The sequence below is a fragment of the Protopterus annectens genome, chromosome 12.part0, assembly GCF_019279795.1.
Source record: "Protopterus annectens isolate FY-2018-M chromosome 12.part0, PAN1.0, whole genome shotgun sequence".
Classification (NCBI taxonomy): domain Eukaryota; kingdom Metazoa; phylum Chordata; order Ceratodontiformes; family Protopteridae; genus Protopterus; species Protopterus annectens.
In genome coordinates this window covers 1,567,022,365-1,567,048,804 of record NC_056746.1, presented here as the reverse complement: position 1 = coordinate 1,567,048,804, position 26,440 = coordinate 1,567,022,365, and positions in this window count along the sequence as shown.

Sequence of the window (26,440 nt, the reverse complement as noted above, 5' to 3'; positions counted from 1 at the left end):
TGTATGATGTTTTATTCATTTTACTGTTTCTTTCATTTTATTAAATTGAGTTCATTTCACTGAGCCAAAGACCACTTCATGACAGAGATTCAAGGATAAAAGCTCCATAAAGGAACAATTTATTTCTTATTGCAGACACCAGTCAAACTAAGCTGCATATCTTTTGGATGAGAAAGGAAATCAGAATAACCTCAGATAACCTGGGTGTTTGAACAGACTATATATTTTTCAATAGAGATAGAATCTGGAAGCTAGGATAGAAGTGGGGACCTTGGAGATGACAGAAGGGATTATGAGTCACCATGTCCCTTTTGGTTAAATAAATGATGGGCAACATACAGAGCATAACCGGCTTGTACATCAAGCTCTTTACTGCTGACCACCTGTGGAGTATATTTTTAAAAAAGACAGCATTCCTCTTCCTGTACTATATCACCTAGCAGTGATACTATTTCCTGCAGGCTGCAGAGATATTTATCATTTTTTTATCCTGCTGACTAAAAGGCTTCTTTATATAAGAAAAGCCATTTTATGCTCTTCCTTTTATGATCACAGTAAACAATAACCAACATAGTACAACATGCTCCTTACATTTAATATCCTTATATCAGCTAAACAGTTACAGGCTTTGAGGGAAAATGGAGATCCTTTTAAACCTTATATAAAATAAAGATAAGAAGTCAGACGTGGTTTTATGGAGACATTGGTGAGTGTTGTGTCTTGAGGTTAACTACTATTCTGTCAGCAATATCTTTTACTCAGAAAAAGTTAACTGCAAACAACAAAGCATACAGACTTGAGGTACAATATTACCAGGAATATGGAAAGTAAGATGATAGCTGTGCAGTGAATAACTTGGTTAACAGATAATGTAAAAGATTGTTTTTTTAGATGTACTGGCCATGCTTTAGATGATGGAAGAAAGCTGCATTGTTTACATCTGATATTTAAACTTCCCAAGAAGGAAATGCTGACTGAAAAAAAAGCATATGTGTTTGCAGCTGATTCTACCAGTAAACACATTAGTTTAATTTGCATTTTTAACCAGGGTAAAGCACTGATCACTACTCACCATTTAGTGTTACAATGTATTAACTATTACATGTACTGTTACAAAAATTGCAGTAAATGCTATTTCCCCATCATCACACTGTCATCTGATATCCTGTGCAAGTTATTTGTCTATGTCCTTTCATCTCCAGAAAATAGTGATACCTCTGTCCTCCTAATGTTCTACAGATATCCACTAGCCCTAATCTCTCTATCCCTCCCTGAAGGTAATCTTGCCACCAAGTATGCAGTTCTCATTTGCCAAACAACTTTTCCTTTTTCTGATTTCAATGTGACATTGACATCCCCTCTTAGTAACCTATCTGCCCCTCTATGAAACCGATCACATGGGCTGAACATTCCTGCAGCTGTAATCAAAATGGACTGTTTATGTGATCAGAGACAGGTTAGCTTCAATTACTGCCTAATTTCCATGTCTCTGAATCATGTTGTCTTACCGCTAGTGCTAATCTGCACTTTCTGTCAGTAATTCCCTTTCATGGCCCATGCAACGCATTAGTATAGGCACCTCCCAGCCCTTTTCACACACTCATAATGCAAACATTCAAAAACACGCATACACCCACCACACATTCACATGCACACAAACACTGACATGCCCCTTACCTTTTCCTTAGTTTATAGAACATCCCAGTTATAAACTCTTATGTCTTTCCCTGCTCCTCATAAATCATGGAGGATTACAGTCAACCTTACATTAGTATTTCTTAGGTTATAAATTCATAGGTAAGTACTAGGCTATCTGCCCTTGTGGGCCATTTTAAGCCTATCCAATTTCCTTTTTTGTCCTTGAATTGACCTATCCTATTTAATAAGAGATTAGTGTTACCTATTCCATGGTTGATAATTATATATCACCCCTAATGGTAATAACTGGAATCATACCACAGATAATTTGATAGGACCTATGCATGGGATAAAGGATTTTGGAGCTGCCTCTGTCTATTAGTTGTACAGGGAGTAGTCCTAATGTATTTTTTTTTGTTTTCTATCACTAGATCCAAGTTGTACTTGAATATGGATAGGTATGAACTCTCTTTTATGTGGCTGGACAGTCTGTTCCAGGGCAGTGGCATTGATGTTGTAGAAGAGATTTAGATCTCTAGACTGAGTATGTCTTGTATCATTTGACTAGATGATGTGCAGTAAATATATCAGTATTAGGTCAGAAGATGCCTTGTATACCAGATACTGGCCACCACGTAGCAGTCTGTATAATACTGAGTATAGTGACAAGGCTTTCAGCCAGTCCATGTAGGACATGTTGTTTAAGCCTTGTATCATTTTAGTTTTGTGTCTCTGTTGGTGATTCAGTTGTTGCATTTGTATGGACAAATACAAGACAAAGGGGGCATTATACTCAATGTTTAGCCTAATGAGGGCTGATTAAAGGGGGAGAATGACACCACTAGATCTAGACACAATCCCTTTGTTTTTAAGCTATGAAATGTAGAAGGACTTTCTTACAACAATAGAAACATGTTGGTCAAAGGTTAGGTTACTGCCAACATACATTCCCAAATGCTGAACAACTGGGTCAACTCTTAGGGACATATTGTAAATGTGGTACTTCCTTAATGTGGATGACATCCCAAAGGATATAATAATAAATTTTTTGGCATTTAGTTTCAGTCTATGATTTTGGCATCAGCTATTCATTTCTGGCAAACCTTCCTGCAGGATGGCTAAGTCATTTGGGAATTTAATGACTGTTCATAGCTTGCAGCCATCTGTAAACTTAGTCAGCCAGAGTCCTTTGGTATTGGCTTTTATTTCAGAATGCAGAGGCTAAACAGGAGATGTCCCAGCACAGAAAGGAGGACTCCACTGGTGATTGGTTGCTTTGTGGAGGTAACTTCCTCTATTTTGATTTCCTACAGCCTGTCTGCTAGACAGTTGGCAATCCAGCGGGTGACATAGGGACATTTAATACATCTTACTTTCTGAAAGTGCATTATGATGCTACACCTGTTGTTATATATTAACGTGACATAGACTAATAATTATATAATTTCACTGTTGTCATCTAATGTTTCTCCTAGCTTTATCCAAAAGTCTTGAGTGTTACAGCAGTTCTTCCCCTCACAGCCTCATGCCATTCCTCTCAATTATCAATGATTTTACAGGCTGACACACACAAACACGCACACACACACACACACACACACACACACACACACACACACACACACACACACACACACACACACAAGACCACTTATCCCTCTACATACACTCACACATGTGGGCACATACATATACCCTTGCAGATAGCCCCCACCCTTACCTGCTTTCTATATTACTTGGCACTCAACTCTAATGCTATCTCACCTTGATGGGAATAGATGAGCACAAGCTTTTGACCTAGGGCTAGATGAGTGCCTTACTACAGGCATTTCTTTGGGGTGGGGGGCACATGGTTAATTAGCATATGCCACTCCCCTTAACTGCCTCATTACCATATGAAGTAGGCCACAGAGGCAGCTCACCATGATACTGTATCTTTTCTAGGTAATGTACTATTTTAGGGCTGTATTTGAAGTGGAAATGTTTATTGCCAGTGGTAAAAATGCTTACCACTGGCAGTAACCTTTCTGAATCCCAGTCATAGTAAATGTTGTCTCTTATAGAAGAACACATTTGCTAACTGTAATAAAAATATAATTTCATTTTTATGTATGTCTTTGTCTGTACCTTTCTGCCCGCAGTTCAAGACTTTGACACACATACTATATAATAGATTACATGCAGTATTAGAAGGTATAGAAGAAGTGACTCATCCCACATTTTTTTCATACACAGTTTGTTTTTGAGAGTATTACTGATACTAGGTTAGTTTCACTGAAATGCGTGTCAGTATATTTTACTTTAGTTACTTAATGCTCCACCAGGCATAAGACTGCGTAATTTAGCGACTGCACTTATGTCATGTTTGTAGAATTACTGCATAACGCTAAGCCAGTACATAAAAATCTACTGCCAATCATTAGCGGACTGGAGTTCCGCTGTGGCGACCCCTAACCGGGAAAAGCCAAAAGACACAACAACAACAGCTGTATAATGTTAATTTCCCTGGACATATATAGAGAGAGAGCCAATTGCTTTCTTGAGCTAGTTTAATAAGTATTACCGACTTACAGCTTTCACTTGCAGCCGTAACTCTTCACAGTAAAGATAAAGAAAATTCCCCTCTGTCAGCACTACACCAGATACCAAAGAACATAAAATGTGGCAGATGAATGTTTATTTAATTACACCTGTAATGATTTGCTCAACTTGATAGATTACCAATAAAGTCAAGACTGAAATGCCAAATTAATGAGTGGACAAATTATATTTTGCTTATTAGGATGATTTTATTTCATAAGATAATAATGTGCTGATTCTGTCACACCATCTAAGTTCAAAATGTAAAACATAAATTGCACAGAATATTTTCACTCTAAGAGACCCAAATGAGGGTATGAGTGCAGCAAACAAGAAGTTCAAATGATAATCCACAAGCAAGTGCAGAAATACGACACCGGAATCACTTATTTTATACCAAGAGATTTAATAACGCTTTCCCAAAAGGGCATACGTTTTCGAGCTTCTTCATCAGAAAGTACATTCAAGTATAATCAGTACTGCTTTTATACACCAGAGTAAAAATTGAATAATTGAATAATTTAAAATAGTTAGTTAAATTGAATATTTGAACCATTGAGTTTAAATGTGGAGTTAAAAACACATAAAATATTTATTTGTTGGTATTTAAAACCTGCATACTTGAAATGATTGAAATAAAAACATTAATATAATTCATATACTATCAATGGTAGAACTTCATATTAAAACAGATACATAAGATAGTACCAAATACTTATAAAATGTTGTATTTATATTATATACTGCATTTAATTTAACAGGGATAGTAATGTAATCTTTGTCTCCATCTGGTGACCAAAATAGTAATTACAGTTTTGCTGCTCTCAATTTTAATACAGGCACTATTGAGAGCATGTCATTTAAACCAGGCTCCCTAGTAGCATCCAAAACTATCTGCCAGTACAATTCCCTGTACTCCAATTTGGTTTCCCACATGCCACCCCTGATTTCTTTTGGCACAATTTCAAGTACAAAGAAATGAAAAGTGGAATTAGTGCATTTTTGTAAATGTCGAAATAAAGCATTGTTAATATTCCCTTTTCTAATTTCATAATTATGTTCATAGATTCTAGATTTTAATTTCCTTTCTGTTTTTCCAACATAGAAGGAAGAACAGGAGTGGCATGTGGCAATGTACACAACTCCTTGTGTATTACAGTTGGCAAAAGCATTACTGGTGATAGTTTTGTTACGGTTTGGAATAATTAACAGTGAACCAGTTTGAATGTATTGGCACTGTGAACAAGATCCACACTTGAAAGTTCCCTTTTTGTGGTTATTAAAATTTACAGTGCCTGATCCACCATATTCAAAAATGTTTTTTAAGTTGGTATCTCTTCTATATACAAATTTAATAGATTCATTCTTCAAATGTTCCAAATCTGTAATTTCCTGGAATCTTTCCCATTCCCTATGTAAGACCCTTTTGAGAGTAAAGGAATCCCCAGTATAGTCCATAACATATGCTGTAGAATAATTGTTAACAGTATTGGATGAAGTTATATCATTAGATGCACCTGTTGACATAGGTGGAATACTGTCATTTGATTCATAACACCCTAAGATGGGGGAAAATCTGCCCTTCCTACCTTCTAATACAGTTTCATACACTTCATCACATAAAAAGGAAGGGTATCCCCTTTCTTTAAACATATCAATAATGAACTTGCTGTCCATCAAGAAATCAACATCTTCAGAGGTCATCCTACTGGATCTAATTAATTGACCTTTTAAAATATTTTTCTTTTGTCCAAAGGGATGACCACTGGAAAAATGAAGGTAGGAATTGGAAAATGTTGGTTTTCTATATACCTTAGAAATAAAATGATTATCTCCCTTGATTAACAATACATCCAAATAATTAACATCATCATAACTAATAGTATATGTAAAATCCAAAAAATTGGTACTCTTTTTTATATATTCCAGAAATTGGTAAAACCTTTCAAGAGTATCTGTCCAAAAAATAATAATGTCATCAAGGAAGCGTTTATATAAAACCCAAGAATTGCTAAATTCACTGGAAATAATATATTGTATTTCCCACCAGGTTAGGACTATGTTGGCATAAGTTGGGGAGCATTTTGCCCCTATTGCCACTCCTTTTTCCTGCCTATAAAATTCTCCCTGGAAAAACATAAAATTATTTCTTAACACAGTTTGCTGCACTCATACCCTCATTTGGGTCTCTTAGAGTGAAAATATTCTGTGGTTTTTGTTTCGTGTTTTTCACTCACTCCATCAGCATTTGGTTTTAAAACATAAATTGACTCACAAACACATAGAATGATTAATCAGACTGTACACTGTCAAAGAGTGTTTACAGAGCATCAAGGGCCCTTATGGGTGGCATAAATTTCACTCTTTGTATGTTCAAATAGGGATTCATTTATGGTTCACAGAACTTTACTTCACTGTTAAGATGAGGAATCAGCTCTGGTTTATAGTAACTTACAGTCCTAAAATTCTATCTCATTACATTGGTTGCTTGCGCAATGCATACATTCTGTTTTGCTGTAGAAAATCCATTTCACTTCAACACATACTTTGCCACAGAAATCCATCCATGTGAGAGAAATTAATACTTAAGCAGTGCACATCATAGTTCACAGTCCATTCCAATTTTTTAAGATAGAAATAAATATATAGAGACTTTCGCCAGGATTCTGCAAACTTCCATGCAGGAATAGCTTATTCCTGCATGGAAGGCACCATTCCCATGCAGCATGACAGTGCTCAATGCATATGTATGAAGGCATGCTGACGTGCTCTAAAATGGACATGGTTCTGTGTGCGAGCGCAGGGGGTGTGTTTATGCAGAGTACGGACACTAAATAAACCCCCTGTGCTCAGAAAGTGCCATATGGCACTTCCAAAGCCATACATGCATAATATTAGATCTTAGCTCTAATATTATGCCAGTATTTCAGTGCCCACGGACACTGAAATGCAAAATAGAGTATTTCAGTGTCAGCGGACACTGAAAAAAAATGGCAGTAGGAAAGCAATACGGGGGTTTGTCACAGCCTCTGTCACACACCCCCTGCATTGCTAAAGCACCGTATGGCACTTTTGCAGTCTGCAGAAGCAGGAAATGTGTGCAAATGCACACATAACGGGATAAATCCTCTAAGTGTACACAAGCACAACCCCAGCCCCACAAAATACATAAAGCCAATACTGTACATGTCATGCATCAGCATGAAACATGCACAGAATCTTGAAAGTCCAATCATTGCAGTATGTCGCAAACACAGTCCCAAGTATTGTCACAACACCACAATGCACACCCCATAGCCTACAAAAAATAATAATAATATATCCTTGTATATAATGCCCTAAGGGATGTTTAAGTGTAGCTAAGTTGGTGTATAGATTACAGCTTAAACATCCCATAGGAGTTAAATGAAAATAGATAAGGAAAATATCCAAGCCATTATAGTGCAGTAGTTAGAGTTGCAGCTTTATCTATAGGTATGCAGGGCTCGAGTCCTAAAACAGGCAATTTATTTTATCATGTGAAACTTGTGTTAAAATTGTTGTAGTAAACGTAAATTATGTAGCAATTATTTTTTGTCAACCAGGGTAGAGTAGTAGTTCCAAAAGTGAGATGTCAGTGTAGAAAAGCTGTGAAACCCACATATAAACACATGTGCCCCATACAGTATAGTCACACAAAAATATAATGTAATGAAAGCACATAGGGAGATGTCATGGAAGGTAAACATAAAAGTATAAATGTGTATGTAAATATTTAATTTTATATCATACAATAACTGGCCATTAACATACAAAAATGAGTATGCTAATTGGCCAGCCCAAACAGAGTGCCCGTTGTAACTCCGAGAGTATGCAAATGGAAAAAGGTTCAGATGCCTGGACTATTTCCATTTGTATATCAATTGTGGGTATTTCCAGTCCGCAGAGATAGCAATGGGGAAAGGAAGATCTCTGCTGTATTTTGAACATATCTCACTATGTGTGATGAGTTGAAGAACTCATATAACATAGCAAGATATCATAAAAAAATGCAATGGAGATCTTCCTCTCAACAGAGAAAAGAAGATCTATGTTGCCTTTTTAATATATCTCACTATGATATACGACTTCATCACCTCATATAACATACCAAGATATGTTAAAAAGAACAATCAAGATCCCCCTACCTCTGTTGCTACCTCTGCACAGCACTGATGTACTGCTTAAGTGTAGTAACACATCCCTTACGCATGTGCAGTACATCAGGAATGACTCAGGATACCGGAAAACTGTGGAAGGGCAGCATGGAGGCATGATACAATGACATTATTTAAGAAAGGTAAGTATTGTTTACTTAAAATAATGTCATTGTATAATAGCAATAACCCATGGCTGGGTGTGGGCAATGCTGGACTTACCCACAGTTGGCATTGTATGGTCATGAGGGCACTGCCCTTGTGACCAAACCACAACAACTGTGGGTAAATCCAGCATTACCCACACCCAGCTGTGGGTTATTGCTTAAATATAACATTATATGTATGATATGCATAAATATGCCTTAATCAGTTTGTATCCCTCAGACCTTGTTCTGCCCAGCAACAAAATAGCCAGCCCTGCCAAGGTTCACACCCAGCACACTATCCTCAACAATCACACCAATATATCACTATAACATCTGACCTGAGAGATGTTGTAGTGCTTTAACAAACATATCCTGCAGTCATGTAATTTAATATTAATTAAAAAAAAACAGCAGTCCCAAATGCTGAACCTATGACCCTGAAAATTTTAATCATAGAAACATACCAGTACACCAGCCGAGCTGTAGGAGTTACTGTTGCTTTTTCAAACATAGCATACCCCCAAACAAGTGCACCACAGTGACAGCAACATACCAGTAATCAAACTGAACATGACAGTATAATACTGTGTGACTCACCACATACCTTTTGACACTCACACATTACCCCTAGATATACTGCCCCAATCCACAGTGTACTGGGAATCCAGTGTTAAATGATATGTCACAGTCAGCCCCTACTAGCATACGGACCTGATAGACCACCAGCAGCTGTAGCAGCATGAAGAGTCAGATAGGTAAAGGATGTAGGCACTCACAGCTGCTACTCTCCCTACCCAGCCTAAAAAACATAAATACACAATACTGCTACACAGTCTTGCCAGTCTGTTCACAATGGCCAGACAGACATACTGTCATATGTGCAGATTTCCACAGAATTACCAGGGTGTGGATACATAACCCTGGCTACCACTGCATACCATAGCCAGGGGTCTGCCAGGTCGTTGTCATGCTAACTGGTGTGCATTTGGTAATTAATGATATACCATACCTCTGCACCTAGTAGTGCATGACATCTGGACAATGCACGGCATACATATGGGACAGGGGGCTGGAAAGATGGACTTATCACACATAATGGTGTTACAAATAAAGACAGTAGCTGCTGTTACATGTGTTCTTGTAACATCACATCCCTAAAGGAAATGATGTGTGAAACACCAATGGATGACAAAACGCACTGATTAAAATCCTCACATGATCCTACCAACCCACAAAAACAGATGTTGGTCAAGGAACAGACCAAGCATAATAGGCAAACATCTGGCCAGTCTGTGGACAACATGCTATTTGAGAGCTATGTCAGAGGCATACCACTGTCAGATCTCAAGTCACCCAGTAAATGCATGTCCAGACAAACCTTGTCAATGTAGCAATCCCCTAAGTGTATAACAATGTTAATGACATACAAGCTGTACAAAATTCTGGAGCATTGTTCCTCATGTTGCTTGGCTGTCCCTACATGTCCTGTCTTGTAAGTTATTCTACCTACTGTATGTGAAGCTGTAGCCCCCCACACTGCCATAATGCCCCCTCCACAGGCCAGGCAAATGGTAAAGGCCCACATGAAGGGCATCACATATGGTGGAACTAGCAGCTGTGTCCAGGCCCACAACACAATACTATGTAGGCACATACATAGCTGTATGACCTCAGCAATACCCAACAGGATAACATCAACCCCCTCAAGGTAGGCTGAATGCTTGTGGTGGACAGCAGCAAAACAAAAACCACAGACTTGGTCCCTAGATTGGCTGTACAGGCCAAATTAGAGCACACACAAACCTGACATCAAGTCAGCCTTTGTCTGATCAAGCATATAAGGTCACAGGTGGAGTCCTGTAAGGCTAATTATGAGTACAAATTGGACACTTCCACCAAGGCCAATGACAAAGCCATCTTCACATATGTCTGCAATCTCTGAGGCTACATACCAGCCCACCCTGTAACAGTGGCCAATCAGGCCACATATACACACAATATAGCTATAGGCAACCTACTGCAGATAGGTTTAGGGCAAACATCATCCCATGGCTCAGCAGCACTATAGCTGGATATGCACAGCACCCACACCCCTCCCCTCATCACCAGTGCACAGGTACACATTGCCTACTGAAAGGCAACAAATGTAGGTATCCATGGCAACTGATAACATCCCTGTCTGCATCCTACTTGAACTCAGGCATGTGTACCCAGCAGCATTACACACCGTAGTCACAACAATGATTGGCACCATCCACATTACATCCACATGGAAAATAGCCAATGTCATCCCTCGACACAGACATGAATGAGGAGTACAGGAGAAGGAACTTAAGTAGGCCTCATTGGGGGGGAATATGACACCTCAGGGCCAGCAGTGCAATGCATGCAAATACAACGCTGATGTGTTACAGGGGTATGGTGTGTTTGTGAGCAGTGGCTACTGGTATTCAATGTAGATGTGCAGTTTCTGTACATATGTTTGCCAAATGTATGAGGTCCTGTGATGTATCTCCCTTGTTATGTCTCCCAGGTGCAATGTCACATCAGCAAAGGTCAACATTCTCAGCGGCTCAGACAAATATAATCATAGAAGCCATACTACACAACCATGCCATAATGTTTGGCTGGAGCCAGCAACATCTGCAGGAGAGGACTGGCCTGTGGGATGACCTTGTCCACAACGTAAACGATGTTGGCCTGCATGCATGTACATACGAGCAAGTCTGGCATAATGAAAGTGACCTCTAATAACATGCCTGGCAAAGGGGTGCTGAGATGGCCAGGGACCACACAGCCACAGGCATGGCCCTGGCCTTGCAGCCCCAGAGGCACCCACAGAGGAGCTCCACGGGTACCTTGGGCCCCATCCCAGTACAACAGCAGAGTGCAGACCCCCCACATACTGGAGGTGGTTGGCACCCAGACAATGGATGAGGGGTGTGCAGGCAGGGCCCCAGTCTAGATTATTAGACTCGTGTAGCAGACATACTTGTAATTGTAGAGTATCTATGTACATGTGTCAGGTCAGACTGCAGTTGTGGATGGGGTTTTCTAATGCATAGATGTGCACATCTATTGTGAAGGACAGCAAATTGTGCAGTATTGGGGGTTGTACTGTACATGTGCACACATGCTGCATCTGTCCTGTACCAATGCCACTTGTGGGTCTGCTGACCATACTCCCATCACACAACTACCTAGGTCCCTCCTGTCTACAAGTAGGACAGCAGCCTGCAGCTGGTGAGTATGCAGTTGTACTGTTGTGATTTGCCAGTACCCCAGGCATGTGAAGGCCATGCGGTGTACCATGCACACAACTGTCACTCATTGCCAAACTGCTGTATGTGCATGTTCACCTGTGCTGGAGTCAACTCCATTGCATCACAGTGGTTACCACAGGGGTCTATCTGATAAGAATTTATCATTCCTGTAGCATAACACATGGCCTTTCAGTGCAAGACTTCTGGACAGAGAGGAACACAATGGGTGGACAAACAGCCTAAGGTAGGGACATGTGAAACATTACTGTCATATAGTGGATAAAAACAGTGTACACACCCCTGTTAAGATGCCAGGTGTTTCTGATGTCTATACAAATTGAGACCACAATATGTCAGTACTCATCTTTTCAAAACTGTAATGTGACCTATGACATAAACAATCCCTCTACAAACAATCAATCTGTTGGCCACCAAATATGGAGTATACAAACCTCACAATATGCTGGATGCATATGTGTGCACACCCTTCAAAGAATATTTTAGTGCAGCAGCTTGTGATTTACTGACAGCATACAGTCTGCTTGGGTACACAACAGCCATCAAGTAAAGGCACTCTGACTAACACCAAATAACAATCTGCTGTCCGAGTGTGATAGCCATGACATATGTTCAGTTGCCTGCAACAGCAACAGCCATGACTTGCAGACAGTGTACAAAGCAGCAAAGGGATCTCATATTTGAAAGCTATCAATCAAGAGTGGGGTACAACAACATTACCACAGCAGTGCATACATCATGGAACACAGTGGAAACAGTTGTCAAAAGATCGAGTGCATATGAGACAATAGTGCTGTTGACAAGAACTTGATGGCCCTCCAAAAATGATGGTGACACATGTCAAGACCTGGCCAGGGAGGTTGCCAGGGGACATACAGCAACACCGAGGGAGATGCAGGAACCCCTTGCTGGTACTGGGGTTCTGTAGTACGTGTGAGAACACTTTCCCATATTCTGCATATGTCTGGCCTATGGGGTAGGGTCAGAAGATGGAAGCATATCCACGCACCAAAAACAGTCAGGGGTGGATATAAATTGCAATACAGCACATCATGTCTCCCAAAGGCAGGTGTGAAAATATGTTATGGTGTAATAAGACTAGGGATCAACCTCACAGCCACAATACCAACGGGTATGTGTGGTGCACAAGCAACACCTCTCATAACCTGAACACCAACATCCCCATGGTGAATCACACTGGTGACAGCAGTCGGCTGTGGGGCTGCTGTTCAACAGACAGAACAGGGCCTGTCATCACGGTGGTGGGAATTCTGAACATTTCCTAATAACACCCACATCTGCCCAAAATCCATCAGGCATCTGCAAGATCGCTGAGGATGAGGAGGTGTGTCAGCCTTCAACATGATAAAGAACTGCAGCATACATCCAAAGCTACCTAAGAATGGCTTCACCTGAATACAAATATGGGCATGGAGTGGCGCAGCCAGAACCTAGACCTACACCAGATAGGAAAAACAAGTTTGACCTGATGAGGGCTGTACACATGAGCTGCCCTTGCATTCTGACAGGGTTGGGTGACCTTTGCATGGAAGAGTGGCCAAATAATGCCAGTTTAGGATGTACCATGCTGATAGACACCTTCATAAGAAGAGTGAATGCTGTAAGCCACTTACAAGGTGCCTCAACAACTTATTATTTGAAGAGTGTGCACACATATGCAATCAACATATTGTACATATTGCAGTCATCATATTTTACACGTATCACATGTGTTTGTTTATCAATTGGATTGCACAGGTCATATGTCTCATGGAAGATGGGTGACATATTTGAATGTATTATTGTGGTCTCATCTTCTATATTACATGAACATGGTATGCTAACAGGGTTGTGTACACTTATCATATCCACTGTTAGCTTACAAGGCTGGTGATGTAACAGGGATTGTGTGACCATACATTCACTCCTTGTTTGCAGATCTGACACTCACATGTATGTCATTAATCAGTGATATCACTCCTCAGATCATCCCATGTATGTCACAGAGAAACACAGAGGTTATGAGAAATAGAGCAGACATATGAGCCAGACTGCTACACATCCTGTGAGGATATGTACAGTTGTGAGGTATGTTCTAAAGTACTTGCCACTGTGCTATACATGTGGACACCAATGATGTGTACATGGCTGCACTCTGTGCTGGGGAATGGCCATCACACACTAACACTATTCACATATTCCAGAGCTCTATATTGTCAGTTACATGTTGTACAACTGTCTGCAATGCATGATGCTGACAGCCGTGTGTCATGTATGTCACCATGTGGGTAATGTGTGGTCTGTGTAACAGATTTGTGCCACCTAACCTGTAAGTGTGTGTGTGTGTGTGTGTGTGTGTGTGTGTGTGTGTGTGTGTGTGTGTGTGTGTGTGTGTGTGTGTGTGTGTGTGTGTGTGTGTGTGTGTGTGTGTGTGTGTGTGTGTGTGTGTGCATATGTGTGCATGTGTGTGCGTGTCCCAGCTAACATCAAAGTGAAGGTATTGGGTCTATATTATGATATTGCACGCTCACAGCAGCGAACAACACATAATCGACCCCACGTAAGTGAAAGCTTACAATGTCAAAATCTCAGAACAGCAATTTTTTTTTTCCAAGGGGAAAAAAATCACTGTTCCGAAATAAAAAAAAAAAAAAAAAAAAAAAAACATGATAAAGAACTGCAGCATACATCCAAAGACAACATATGGACATAATTACATAATGGGCTTCGCCCCCCCCATACCCTCCTACTTAAATATACCAACTCTGAGTTTGCACTACAGTGCCGAAAATGGCAAAGTAACAAAAGCAGTTAAGCAAATTCTTTCCCAGGGAAAGAATTCACTGAAAAGCAGCTTCGCTATTTTGCCTTTTTGTGCTTTTCGGTTTGATGAAGACGCATTCGACAAACTGCATCTGCGATATCATCATAGGGAACCCAGGTATTAATGTCCATATGTTGTCTTCCTCTCACAGGTGGCAATGGAGTCTGGGTTCCACCCGTTTTGAAACAATGTCAATATCTCTGCAGACTCTGCCAATGATGGTAGAAATACTGAGGTACAGGTGGGGTTGTCAGGGGCTGAATCTGTGCCATTAGTTGGCATTCCAACCTTGTACACACCCTCACTGCACATGGTAACAATGTCCACACATACACCATCACAAGTGGCCACAGATGATGGACAGTTGGCAGGTGGTGGCAATGAACAGGCTAGTGTGGTGACTATGGCAGGTGTGAGAGTAGATACTGGCCATAGCCAGAGTGCAGGCAAGGTCCCACACAGGCGGATGGATATGGGTGCTTGCAGGAGGAACGCTGATCATTGGGCCACTGTTGCAAGTGCCACAGGAGTCATCAGATTCATGTTCCAGGCTGTCATGGATGCACAGGCACATAGTGAACACCACAACATACAAATAGTCAGGGTGGTGGATGCAACTCTCTCTGATGTATGTGGTGACATACATGACCTTGTTGGGTCCACACATCAAAATTCTTAGGTGTGGATCAAACCACAAACTAATCACCTTGGGAATCAACATCCCTCCCACCCCACTAGCAAAGATAACCACCATGACAAACACATCCAAAGCTAACCTTGGGCTCCTTAAAACAGAGGTGGCTAAGTTCACACCAAACATGCAAATAGAGAATAGTTGCATGACCACCAGATCATACAACAATGCACTGTATGAACACATATACATATGCATGGATCTCATCATGACCAATAGAACCAAGATGCTGTCCTTCAAAACAAGAAGCCAATGTGGTAGTCCCCTGCCATACACAAACTCAACAATGGAACAAATAAACTGATGCAGAAAAAGGTGAAGTCTCAAGACTGAAACAACTCCCTTATCAGCCTCAACAAAAAGTTGAGATCACTCATCAAATCCTCTAAAGCTAGCTATGAAAACATTATTGCAGCAGATAGGAAAGACAAACACAAGTCATTCAATAGTTATATGAATAATCTCCACACCAATACCCAGATGTGCTCTGAGCTAATGCACAATGGTACTTACTATAACGAGCCAACAGATATTGCCAGCATACTGGCTGACAGATTCAGTGCCAACCTGACCCCTCTTCCCCCAAAGGACCAATCACAATAAAAGTAGATTGCCAGAAACCCAGTATTACTGCTGCACAGGTTAAAATAACACTGAAAAGGCCAGGACTATATCTTCTATGGGACCTGAGAATATCCCTGGTTGTGTTCTATGGGTCTACTTCACGTTGTCGTAAGCTGAAAATATCGAGTCTGATATTGTCATCACAACAATTTCGAAAGTGAAGAACATCGTGCAAGTAAATGGAAATCTCCATAAGGGGAGATTTCCATTTACCTCAATGTAGTGTGGTCTCAGAGTTGGTATATTTAAGGAGGTGAGGTGTGGGGGGCACAGCATCCCATGTGGGTGGTGCAGGGGGGCTTGCACCCCTGCCTACACCATTTAGTTTTTTTTAGTTCATTTTTTTTTACGTTATTCAATGTTTTACTTAATCGATCAATAAAGTTCGACCTTTATTGATTTGATTAAGTAAACTTTTGATAATGTGATATAGACGCGTGTTCTACATGAGCTTCAGAGTGACTTGGCACCACACCTGTGTGCCCTGTTCAATCACAGCCTCACATCAGGCTTTGCCCCTACCAAATGGCACACTGCTACAATAATCCCTCTCCACAAAGTAGGAGTGACTACAGACCCTGGGAACTATCACTCCATTAGCCTGGCAAGTCTGATATGCAAAGCTGTGGAACACATCATCATGGACCTACTAAACAAGGCTATAGGAGATCTCCAAAGTCTGATTCCTACAAAGTTTGGTTTTGTGGAGGGTAGATCATGACTGCTTAACCTGGTCAACTTCTTTGAGTCAGTCACGAGAGCTGTGGATGATGTCAATGTGGTCATACAGCCTACCTTGATCTGGCCAAGGCCTTTGATACCATTCCCCACTCTGAGAATCATAGAAAACCCACTAAGGTAGACATCAACCCCTATATCACTAGGTACGTTATAAACTGGCTCACAGATAGACCCACAGTGTGAAAGTAGCTGACTCCAAGTCAGACTGCCAACAAGTCACTAGTGGAGTCCCACAGGGTTCATTCTTGGGTCCTCTCTTGTTTGGTATCTACTTCACTGACATCCAGGCCACCACAAAGGGACTGTGGCTGATAAGGTTCACAGACGATTGCAAGTTGGGAGTTATAATTAACTCCCCAAGTGATGTTGACTTCCTGCAGAAAGGCCACAATGAGACCAATGACTGGTGTCAGAACCATGGCCTTAAGCTCAATGCCAAAAAAATGTGTCGTCATCCCCCTTGGGAAAAACCCGGTTCCCTGGAATTACCACATTGATGGTAGTCCACTGAACACAGAAGGCGTTATAAGAGATCTTGGAACACAGGTTGACAGCAACTTCTCTTTTGACCACCACTTTCCACTGTGGTCAGAAAGTCCTTCTATGTGGCACATTTCATTACTAAGGGTTTTGCATCCAGGAAAAAAGAGGTCATTGTTTGCCTCTACTCTTCCCTCATTAGGCCAATCATCAAGTGCAATGCCCTATTTGGCATGTACCTCACTAGACTCCTGTAACAACTGGAGGGGCTGCAAAAGTACCTCACAAAGAGGATCCCAGGCCTTAAAAACTTGTCCTATATGGACAGACTCAAAAAACTCCGAGTCTTTATCTCATATCGCCTACTTAGAGATGAGCTCATTTGTGACCAGGCTCTGTTAGAAATGCTACATCTAAAGAAATCCCAATCCCTCCACACCACACACTCCAGACACCTCCACCTCAGTGCCACAGTCAAAAGAACATGCTGTAGAGACAGGTTCATAACCCAGAGACTGCCCATGCTATGGAATAGACTTCTCATACATGTCAAGCAGAGCACCTCACGGCCCACTTCAAGATGGATCTTGATGAGTGGATGGGAAATAAAAAATTCTCCAGGGGGATCACTCAAATGGCTCTACTTGACAGAGGCACTAGGATCTATGGTCGGGTGGCATGATGCCAGGGTTATCCTGTGGGCTAGGCTGGTAAAGGCTCCAGGGCCATTAGCCTAGTACACACCACACACACACACACACACACACACACACACACACACACACACACATATATATATATATATATATATATATATATATATAAAATAGATATATATATATGAATGATGTGAGATATATAAATATGTGTATTATATATATATATATATATATATATATATATATATATATATATATATATATATATATATATATATCACCCACACACCCCCATTAAGGAAATCACAGTAAAGAACTTCTCCAAAGCCAAAAGACAGACGTGGCTAACTTCATGACACTCATGCAGATAGACAATAGAAGTAAGAATGCTGAATATTACACCAATGCACTGTATGACACATGTGCATGGATCGTGCCATCCCAAATAGATCCAAGATGCTCTCCTCCCAATAAAGGAAGCCAATCTGGTGGTCCCCTGCCATAAAGAAACTGCACAACAGAAGGAAGAAACTGTTGCAAAAAAGGAGTAAACTCCCATAATTTTAAGAACTCCCTTATCAGCCTCAGTAAGAAGCTGAGATCCCTCATAAAAGCCACCAAAGCTAGTTACAAAAACAAAATTGCAACTGATTCTAAAGACAATCACAAAGCATTCTGTAGCTATGTCAAAAATCCCAATGGCAACACTCAGATCTGCTTTGAGTTACAGCACAATGGCAGTAAATATACAGAACCAACTGATATTCCCAACATCCTGACAGATAGGTTCAGTGCTAACTTTAACCCCCTCTCACCTACTAAAGGAACCATCTCAATGCTGGATGAATATAAAGCCCCTGTAATCACGGTCGCACAGGTAAAAAACACACTCTCCAAAGCCAAGAATGCAGCATCCATGGGACCAGACAACATCACAGGCTGTGTTCAGCACTGCAGAACAATCTGGTACCCCACCTAAGTACCATGTTCAATCATAGCCTCACTTCAGGCTTTGTGCATACTGAATGGTACACAGCAATGGTTATCCCACTCCACAAGGGGGGGAGCCACCACAGACGCTGGGCACCACTGCTCCATCAGCCTGAGAAGCCTGATCTGCAAGGCCATGGAACGTATCATCATGGAACTTATAAACAAAGACATAGGTAACCTCTAAACTGTAGACCCCACCCAGTTTGGGTTTGTGAAAGGTACATCATGTCACCTAAACCTGACTGACTTCTTTGAAGCAGTCACCAGAGCCAAGGACAAGGCCAAGGTGGTTCACACAGCCTACCTAGACCTTGCCAAGGCCTTCAACAGCATCCCCCACTCTGCAGTTACAGATAAACTCACTAATCTAGGCATAAATACCTATGTCATGAGATGGGTTCCCAACTGGCTTACTGACAAAACCCACACTGTGAAAGTAGCAGACTCCAAATCTGACTCCAGACCAGTGACAAGTGAAGTATAGCAGGGTTCGGTCCTTAGTCCTCTCCTGTTTGGCATTTACTTCTCTGAAATTCAGGCTAACACAGAGGGTCTATGGCTAAAAAAGTTTGCAGATGACTCAAACTGGGAGCTATTATTGAATCCTGTAAAGATGTGGGCGGTCTACAACAGGGCCTCACTGAAACAGATGCCTGGTGTCAAAGCCATGGCCTCAAACTTAACACTAAATAATGCATTGTCATCCCCTTTGGGTAAACCTTTGTGCCCATGAACTACCACATAACTGCTAGTACACTTAACATTGAAAGTGCGATAAGAGACCTAGGTACACAGGTGGATAGTAGTCTCTCCTCTGATAACCACATTGCCACAGTATTCAGGAAATCCTTCTATGTAGCACATCACATCGCAACAGGTGTCTCATCCAGAAAAAAAGAGATCATTGTTCCTCTCTACTCACCCCTCATTAGACCTATTATACAGTACAATGGCCTGTTTGGTATGTACCTCAAAAGACATCTACAACAACTGGAAAGTCCACAGAATTACCTCACAAAGAGGATCACTGGCCTCAAGCAGATGTCCTACGCAAACTGTCTCAAAATACACCAGCTTTAATACATTGCTTATTGCCTACTCAGAGCCGATCTCTGCCTAACATACAAAGCCATGTCAAACTCAGAGCTGTTGGAAATGCTGCACATAAAGAAATCCAGTCCCTCCAAAACACATGCTCCAGGGAGCTAAACCTTGTCACCACAATAGACAGAACATGCTGGAGGGATAGATTACTGTCCATAACACTTCCCATACTCTAGAACAAACTACCCATTCATGTGAAACAGAGCTCCTCATTAACCCTCTTTAAGATAAATATTGACATTTGTATGGTAAATAGGAAATTCACCCCATGATTCACTTCTGTGTGTCTGCTTGATAGGGCACCAGACATTATTTGTCTTGGGTGGCGAAAGCCAAGGAATCTTGTTGGCTTGGCTTATATAGGCCCTAGCGCCAATAGCCTAGTATCTACCTAAGAACTTATGCACATATATATATATATATATATATATATATATATATATATATATATATATTTATGTAGTCATATAACATGCAGTGCAGACATACCTCAGAATCATACATATCCACCTCTTAGTGCAAGACTAATGAACAAAGGCTGTACAAAGGCTGGGAAATGGGCCACATATATGGACATAATCAGAATATTGCTGCCATAACTGAACAGTTGTACAGCAACAGGGACTGTATCAGCAGAACTGTCTGAATGATATGAGTATAGGAATTGACATATGCCAGTTTTCACTTATATATACCCTTGCATCATAATAAGTGTTACCCAGAGAAATGCAAATAAACTGTGTAACAGAAACAGAGTATGGGCCAAACACCTGGACAGCCTTCAAATAGCCTGGCAGTGGAGTGGTATGCTCACAACCCTTTAGTGCAATGAATCTGGAACACGTCAGACAAAATGGGGGGACAAAGGCGTGACAATAGAGACATATCCAAATGATGTGAGTAGATCAGCTGAGAAGGTTGTTGTAGTAACACAGTTCCTGCTAACATATACTGACAGAAATATCACCTTAGGGCAGTTTATAGTTAATGTCCGGAAGCCAAAAGAAAGACTCACCTTAACAGATACAAGCATACAAAATTGGAGGGTAGTGGTACTGTGCTGTGGAGATTCTATACATAACTATTGAAGGCCTTGTGGTTGACTTCACTATCTGCTGCAATCATGTTTTCATAGCTACCTTTACAGGATTTGATGAGAGATCTCAACCTTTGGTTGAGGCTGATAAGGGAGTATTTCCAGTCTTGCGACTTAACCTTATTCCACATCAATTTCCTTTTTCTGTTGTAGAGTTTGTTAATGGCAGGGGACCACCAGATTGGCTTCCTTTTTTCTGAGGAGAGCATCTTTGTTGTATTGCATATGGCAAGATCTATGCTTTGTGTATGTGTTTGCACAGTGCATTGGTGTAAGATTCTGCAGTCATGCAACTAGTCCCCATCTGCATGGGTGCCATGCAGTTAGCCACCTCTGTTTGTAGGTGCCCAAAGTTAGCATTGGAGAAGATTTCATTGTGGTTACTTTTGTGGGGTGATGGGAGGGATGTGGATTTCCAAGGTGATTAGTTTCTTTTAGTATCTAACCAGGAAGGAGTTGACTATTGGTGTAGAGCAACGTTCGCCCATGTTAGTAACGACCAGGTTGAGGATGGTGCTACCTCTAGTGGGAGTAAGAATGATCATACCCAGGGCATTGGAATTAATGAATTCCAGAGAGCATTGGCCAAGTGTGTTGGTACATGAGTAGTTTTTCCAGTTAATGGTGGGGTAGTTAATTTCTGCCAGTATGAGAGTGTAGGGTTGGAACCTAACATTCCCCTAGGGTGCTTAGGAATGGGGAGTGTGAATCTTGGGCCGTGTTTGTAGACCTACAGCAGGCTATGACCTGTATTGCCATCTTACCCAATGTTAGCTACACCTGAAGTATCTCAGATGCATTATGTTGTGCTAACAGTCTGTAGGTGTGCACATCCATTATGAATATTGAAACACCACCACCTTTGCAGCTTTGGTCCAAGTTCTGGGCCAAACAGGTGTGGAATGAGTGATAGCCTGGTAGTGCAGGTGTGCTTCCTACTGTCTTGAACCAGTTCCATGTTGCAGCACAACTGTTGATGTTCTCCAGTTTAAGGAGTGCTTTGAGCAAGTGCATTTTTACATGTAGACCTCTAGTGTTGAGCAGCATGATCCTCAGATTACATTTGTTTATAGCTGTTACAGTGGTTATGTGGTCTTTGGAACACTGCCTAAAAAGTCACTATAGGGATAGCAAGAGCCTTGGCCAGTATATGGAAGCCCAGGAGTGACAGATACAGGCCATCTCTGGCAAAGGATCATGGTCTGTCAAACATGTCATCCCAGGCACAGAGATAGTGGATCACCTTAAAATGATACCAGAAATTTAGCCAATTGTTGAAATCAATTGTTTTTAGCTTGTACTGTGGTATCATTCTGGGTGATGGTTGGATGCTGCTCAAGGCTAGGGTCATACACATCTGGGCTACATAGCTGGAGAGCTCCTCCATGTCTGTTTCCATATAGTCCAGAGAGGTACGTCTCAGGTCATTCACACCCACATGTACAATGACAGGGTCATATGTGTATCAATTGTTTTGGGACCTCAGTGTGTGTGTTATGTGGCAGATCCTGGTGTCTGATAGGCAGATGACTGTCGCTTTCTCCTTATTCAACCTAGTGAGTGGGACATCATTGTTCCTAACTATCAAGTCAAATCTGCCTAGTGTTTTGGCCATGCTGTTTTGCCTTAGGCACTTTGGTTGACTGGCACACTGTTTAGGAGACAAATGTGTCTTGTGATTAGTGTTGTGTGGTGGTGGTGGAGTGCGTGTCTGCCTTAGAGATCTTTGCTGTTTGTGCAGCTTTTTACTGCAAAGGTGGGTATGTGGTTTGTGTTTTTATATAAAGGCAGTGCTGGTGTGTGTTCTGGAGGGCTATGTGTCCCATGTAGTGAGGTGCAAGTATTGACCGTCTACTCTTGACCAAATATTCTGGTCTTGGCTGGAGAGTGTGTGGCTTCCAGTTTTGATATATAACTGCATCTCTTGCAAGTCTGAGTGCAGAGAGGTAAGAGGTGAGGGTTGTCAGTGTACAAGAGGCAATTGCTACATTACCTCATGATGGCCAAGTTTAGCAGGTTACTAGGTGAACACACAGGGAACTGACCTGTAGACATACCTGGAGGGATGGCCATTAATAATAATTACTGGAGCTGTTTCCTCATAGAACACTTTGTGCTGTTAGCACTTTTGTGTGCTAAAATACTTGCTACAAGACATCTGGTAAAGTGCTAAAGTATTAAGCTATTGAAAGTGCAGGACAAGAGAGAACTAGCATATCTTAGTGATAAATTGAGGAGCAGACTTGGGCAACACTCAGAAGTTAACATGCAGTCCTGGATACAGCAAATCTGTATCTGGACTAGACTAGTTACAGGAAAGGTAACTAATTAGTGCTATTTTAATAGTGAAATGTCTGGTATATTATATTTGTCTCCATGGTAGTGTAGCTGGTATACGATGGATGTGTGAGTGCATATCACATGTGCAACTACCCATCTATACATGTGCCCTATACAGTAGACTCAGACCCCTTGCTACTGTAATGACAGCACATATAGGCATGTTGTGTAAAGGAAATAATATACACCTGGCCTGAAACAAAATATACAGCCCTTGAACCCAGGAACCTGTACACAATAGTCAAAGCATATAACCACTAAGCCATCTGAGCTGTACTATTTTATGATGTTTTCAACAATAGCATGCAGTGCATTCGGTTTATCATAGGGAAGGAAGACTGTGGAATCAGTAATGATTTAGTTGTCAATAACTTGCAGCACTGTCAGAGCCAAGAACACCTTAATACAATTCTGGAACACGCCAGATGAAGTTGGAGGACCAGTCTATGGACATATGAACACATTGGTAATGATGCAAAGGGATCCATGCCACTAACACATGCTGCCCCCCTATATGCGCTGGAAGCTGTTGAAGACTGAGGGGAGGGCAAAGAGTGAGAGGGGCACTTAGTGATCTAAAAAGGGAAACTTTTTATAACTATTTACTACCACAACATAGATTCACGTGGAGGACTTTTTTTAGCTTAGCCAACTCCCTTTTGGTGCCTGAATTAACATTTTCTGATTGGTCTTACCTATCTCATTGCTGATAATTGTATATTAGCCCCAGTGAGAACAACTGTGATCATTCCATAGATAATTTGAGGGGACCAATATAAGAGATGCAGCATTTAGGAACTGTCTCTATCCATTAGTGGCATGAGAGGCAATCCTGGAGTAAATTTTATATTACCCATCCTTAGATCCAAGTTGCATTTGAATATGAATGGATGAGCTTTGTTTTATTTTTATGGATAGTCTGTTCTGGAACAGTGTTAACCTCTGTGATATATATCCATCTCTCCACAACATGCAGTTTAGATACCGGGACTGAGTATTTCTGATGCCATTTGATTTGCTGATGTTCAGTAGGTCCATCTGTATTAGGTCAGAGGATGCCTTGTATGCCAGACATGTCACCTCTAAGCACTCTGTAGGATACTGAGTATAGTAATACATCTTTGAGGTGGTCCATGCAAGATCTATTGTTTAGGACTTGTATCCTTTTAAGTAAGGTATCTCTGAAGGTATTCCAGTTGTTGCATGGGGCTGGACAGATACATGCCAAAGTGGGCATTATACAAAAGGACTGACCTAATGAGAACTTTGTAAAGGGGGACAACAACATCTGTAGATCTAGTCACAATCAATTTGTTTATAAGCTGTGCAATATAGAAAGGCTTTCTTATGACTCTGGGTACATGTTGGTCAAAAGTTAGATCACTGTACACACAAGGTCCTAAATGCCAAACAATTGGCTTAGTTCTCAGAGGGCAATGTCATGATTTTGACACCAGTTATTGTTTGGGACAAACCTTCATGCATGATGGTTAAGTCATTTGAGGATTCAGTAACTGCTCTTAGCTTGCAGTCATCTCAAGCTTAGCCGGCCAATGCCCTTTGGTATTTCCTTTTACTTCTGAGATGTATATGCCAAACAGACAAGTCTCAGCACCGAACCCTGGATAACTCCAGTGGTGACAGGTCTCTTCCCCTGTTTTGATCTCCTGCATCCTGTGAGCAAGTTGGCAATCCAGCAATTGATGTAAGTGCTTGCTCCTACATTATTCATCTGCTGTACTTCACTTGAGTAAGGGATTGTGTCAAAAGGCTTGGCCAGGTCAAGGTAATGTGGTCTGAACTGTTTTACCTTCATCCATTGCTTTGTTAACAAGAGTAAAGCTTAAAATTTGCCCATGATTTTGAACCTTTCACACTTTCCTCTGGGCTGTTTTCAAACATATTTTTAGCATCATGCATACATGTATGCATTCTTTGATTTACCTTCCTGATTGTACTAAATTATATTTCTTGTATAATATAGCACCAGTTGTTAGACTGTGTTTTAAATTTGTAGCTTTGAACAGTCTTCTAGTAAGCAATGAAACAAAATGTATGAACCAATGACAAAACTGCCCATTTCAGAAAATTTCAACCATAAAAGGCCACTTAAACTTCTGTCATTACAATCCACCAATATCAGTAAATATGCAAAATCTCTGCAGAAGTCAGTCATCTAAATAATTCCATATTAAAGGAATCTCTGTCTAATGAAGAGGTTGCTGCTAAGAAACAACTTTATATTTCATTGTTTCATCTATAAATAAAGTGGCTGTTGCCCTTGAAGAATAAATTACCTATGTTACACTAAAAAATGATAAGCTAGTAATACTGTAATAGGGAATGGATGGCAAACTGATAACACGTTCATAGTGACTAGGTAATTCATCCAAAGGAGGATATTCACAGGACTGCAGCATCCACTCGCTTTAAAGTACAACACATTACAGTATCAGTGATCCACCCGCATACTGGGGAGTAGAACCCACAACCTTCTGTATCAAAAGTTGTTGTGCTGCTAACAATGCAGACAGACTTGGAATAAGCAGCACTAAACTTCTCTTCCCCTGAAGCTCTCAGCAACATTTTCACTTATTTAACATTTTTTAACCAGGAAAGTCCAACTTGGAACAAAGCTAATTTTCAGCAGAGGCCCAGGGAGAAATGCTCCAGATGCATGTCTTTGTAACATGGGAGGGAAGCAGAGCAACCAGAGGAAACCCACACATACACACGGAGGACATACAGACTCCACACAGAAGGCACACCAGCCAAGAATCAAACCAAAAACCTTTTGCTAGGAGGTGATAACACTGCCACTGCACCATACACTTGATACAGCTACAGCTCTTAATTTCACAGCAGCAGACAGCTGTGAAAGCCAACATTTATTTGTGGTGGTGGTGGTGGTGGACAAAGGCCCAAAACCAGGGACACATTTTAAATATTGCTTGTATAATCTTAGAACATTGCTAAAATAGTGTTTTGTGTTACCATGTGTTTCCAAAAAAGATAGGAAGGCTGAAACTTAAAAGGCTATCATTATTTAGTGAGTTCCCTTC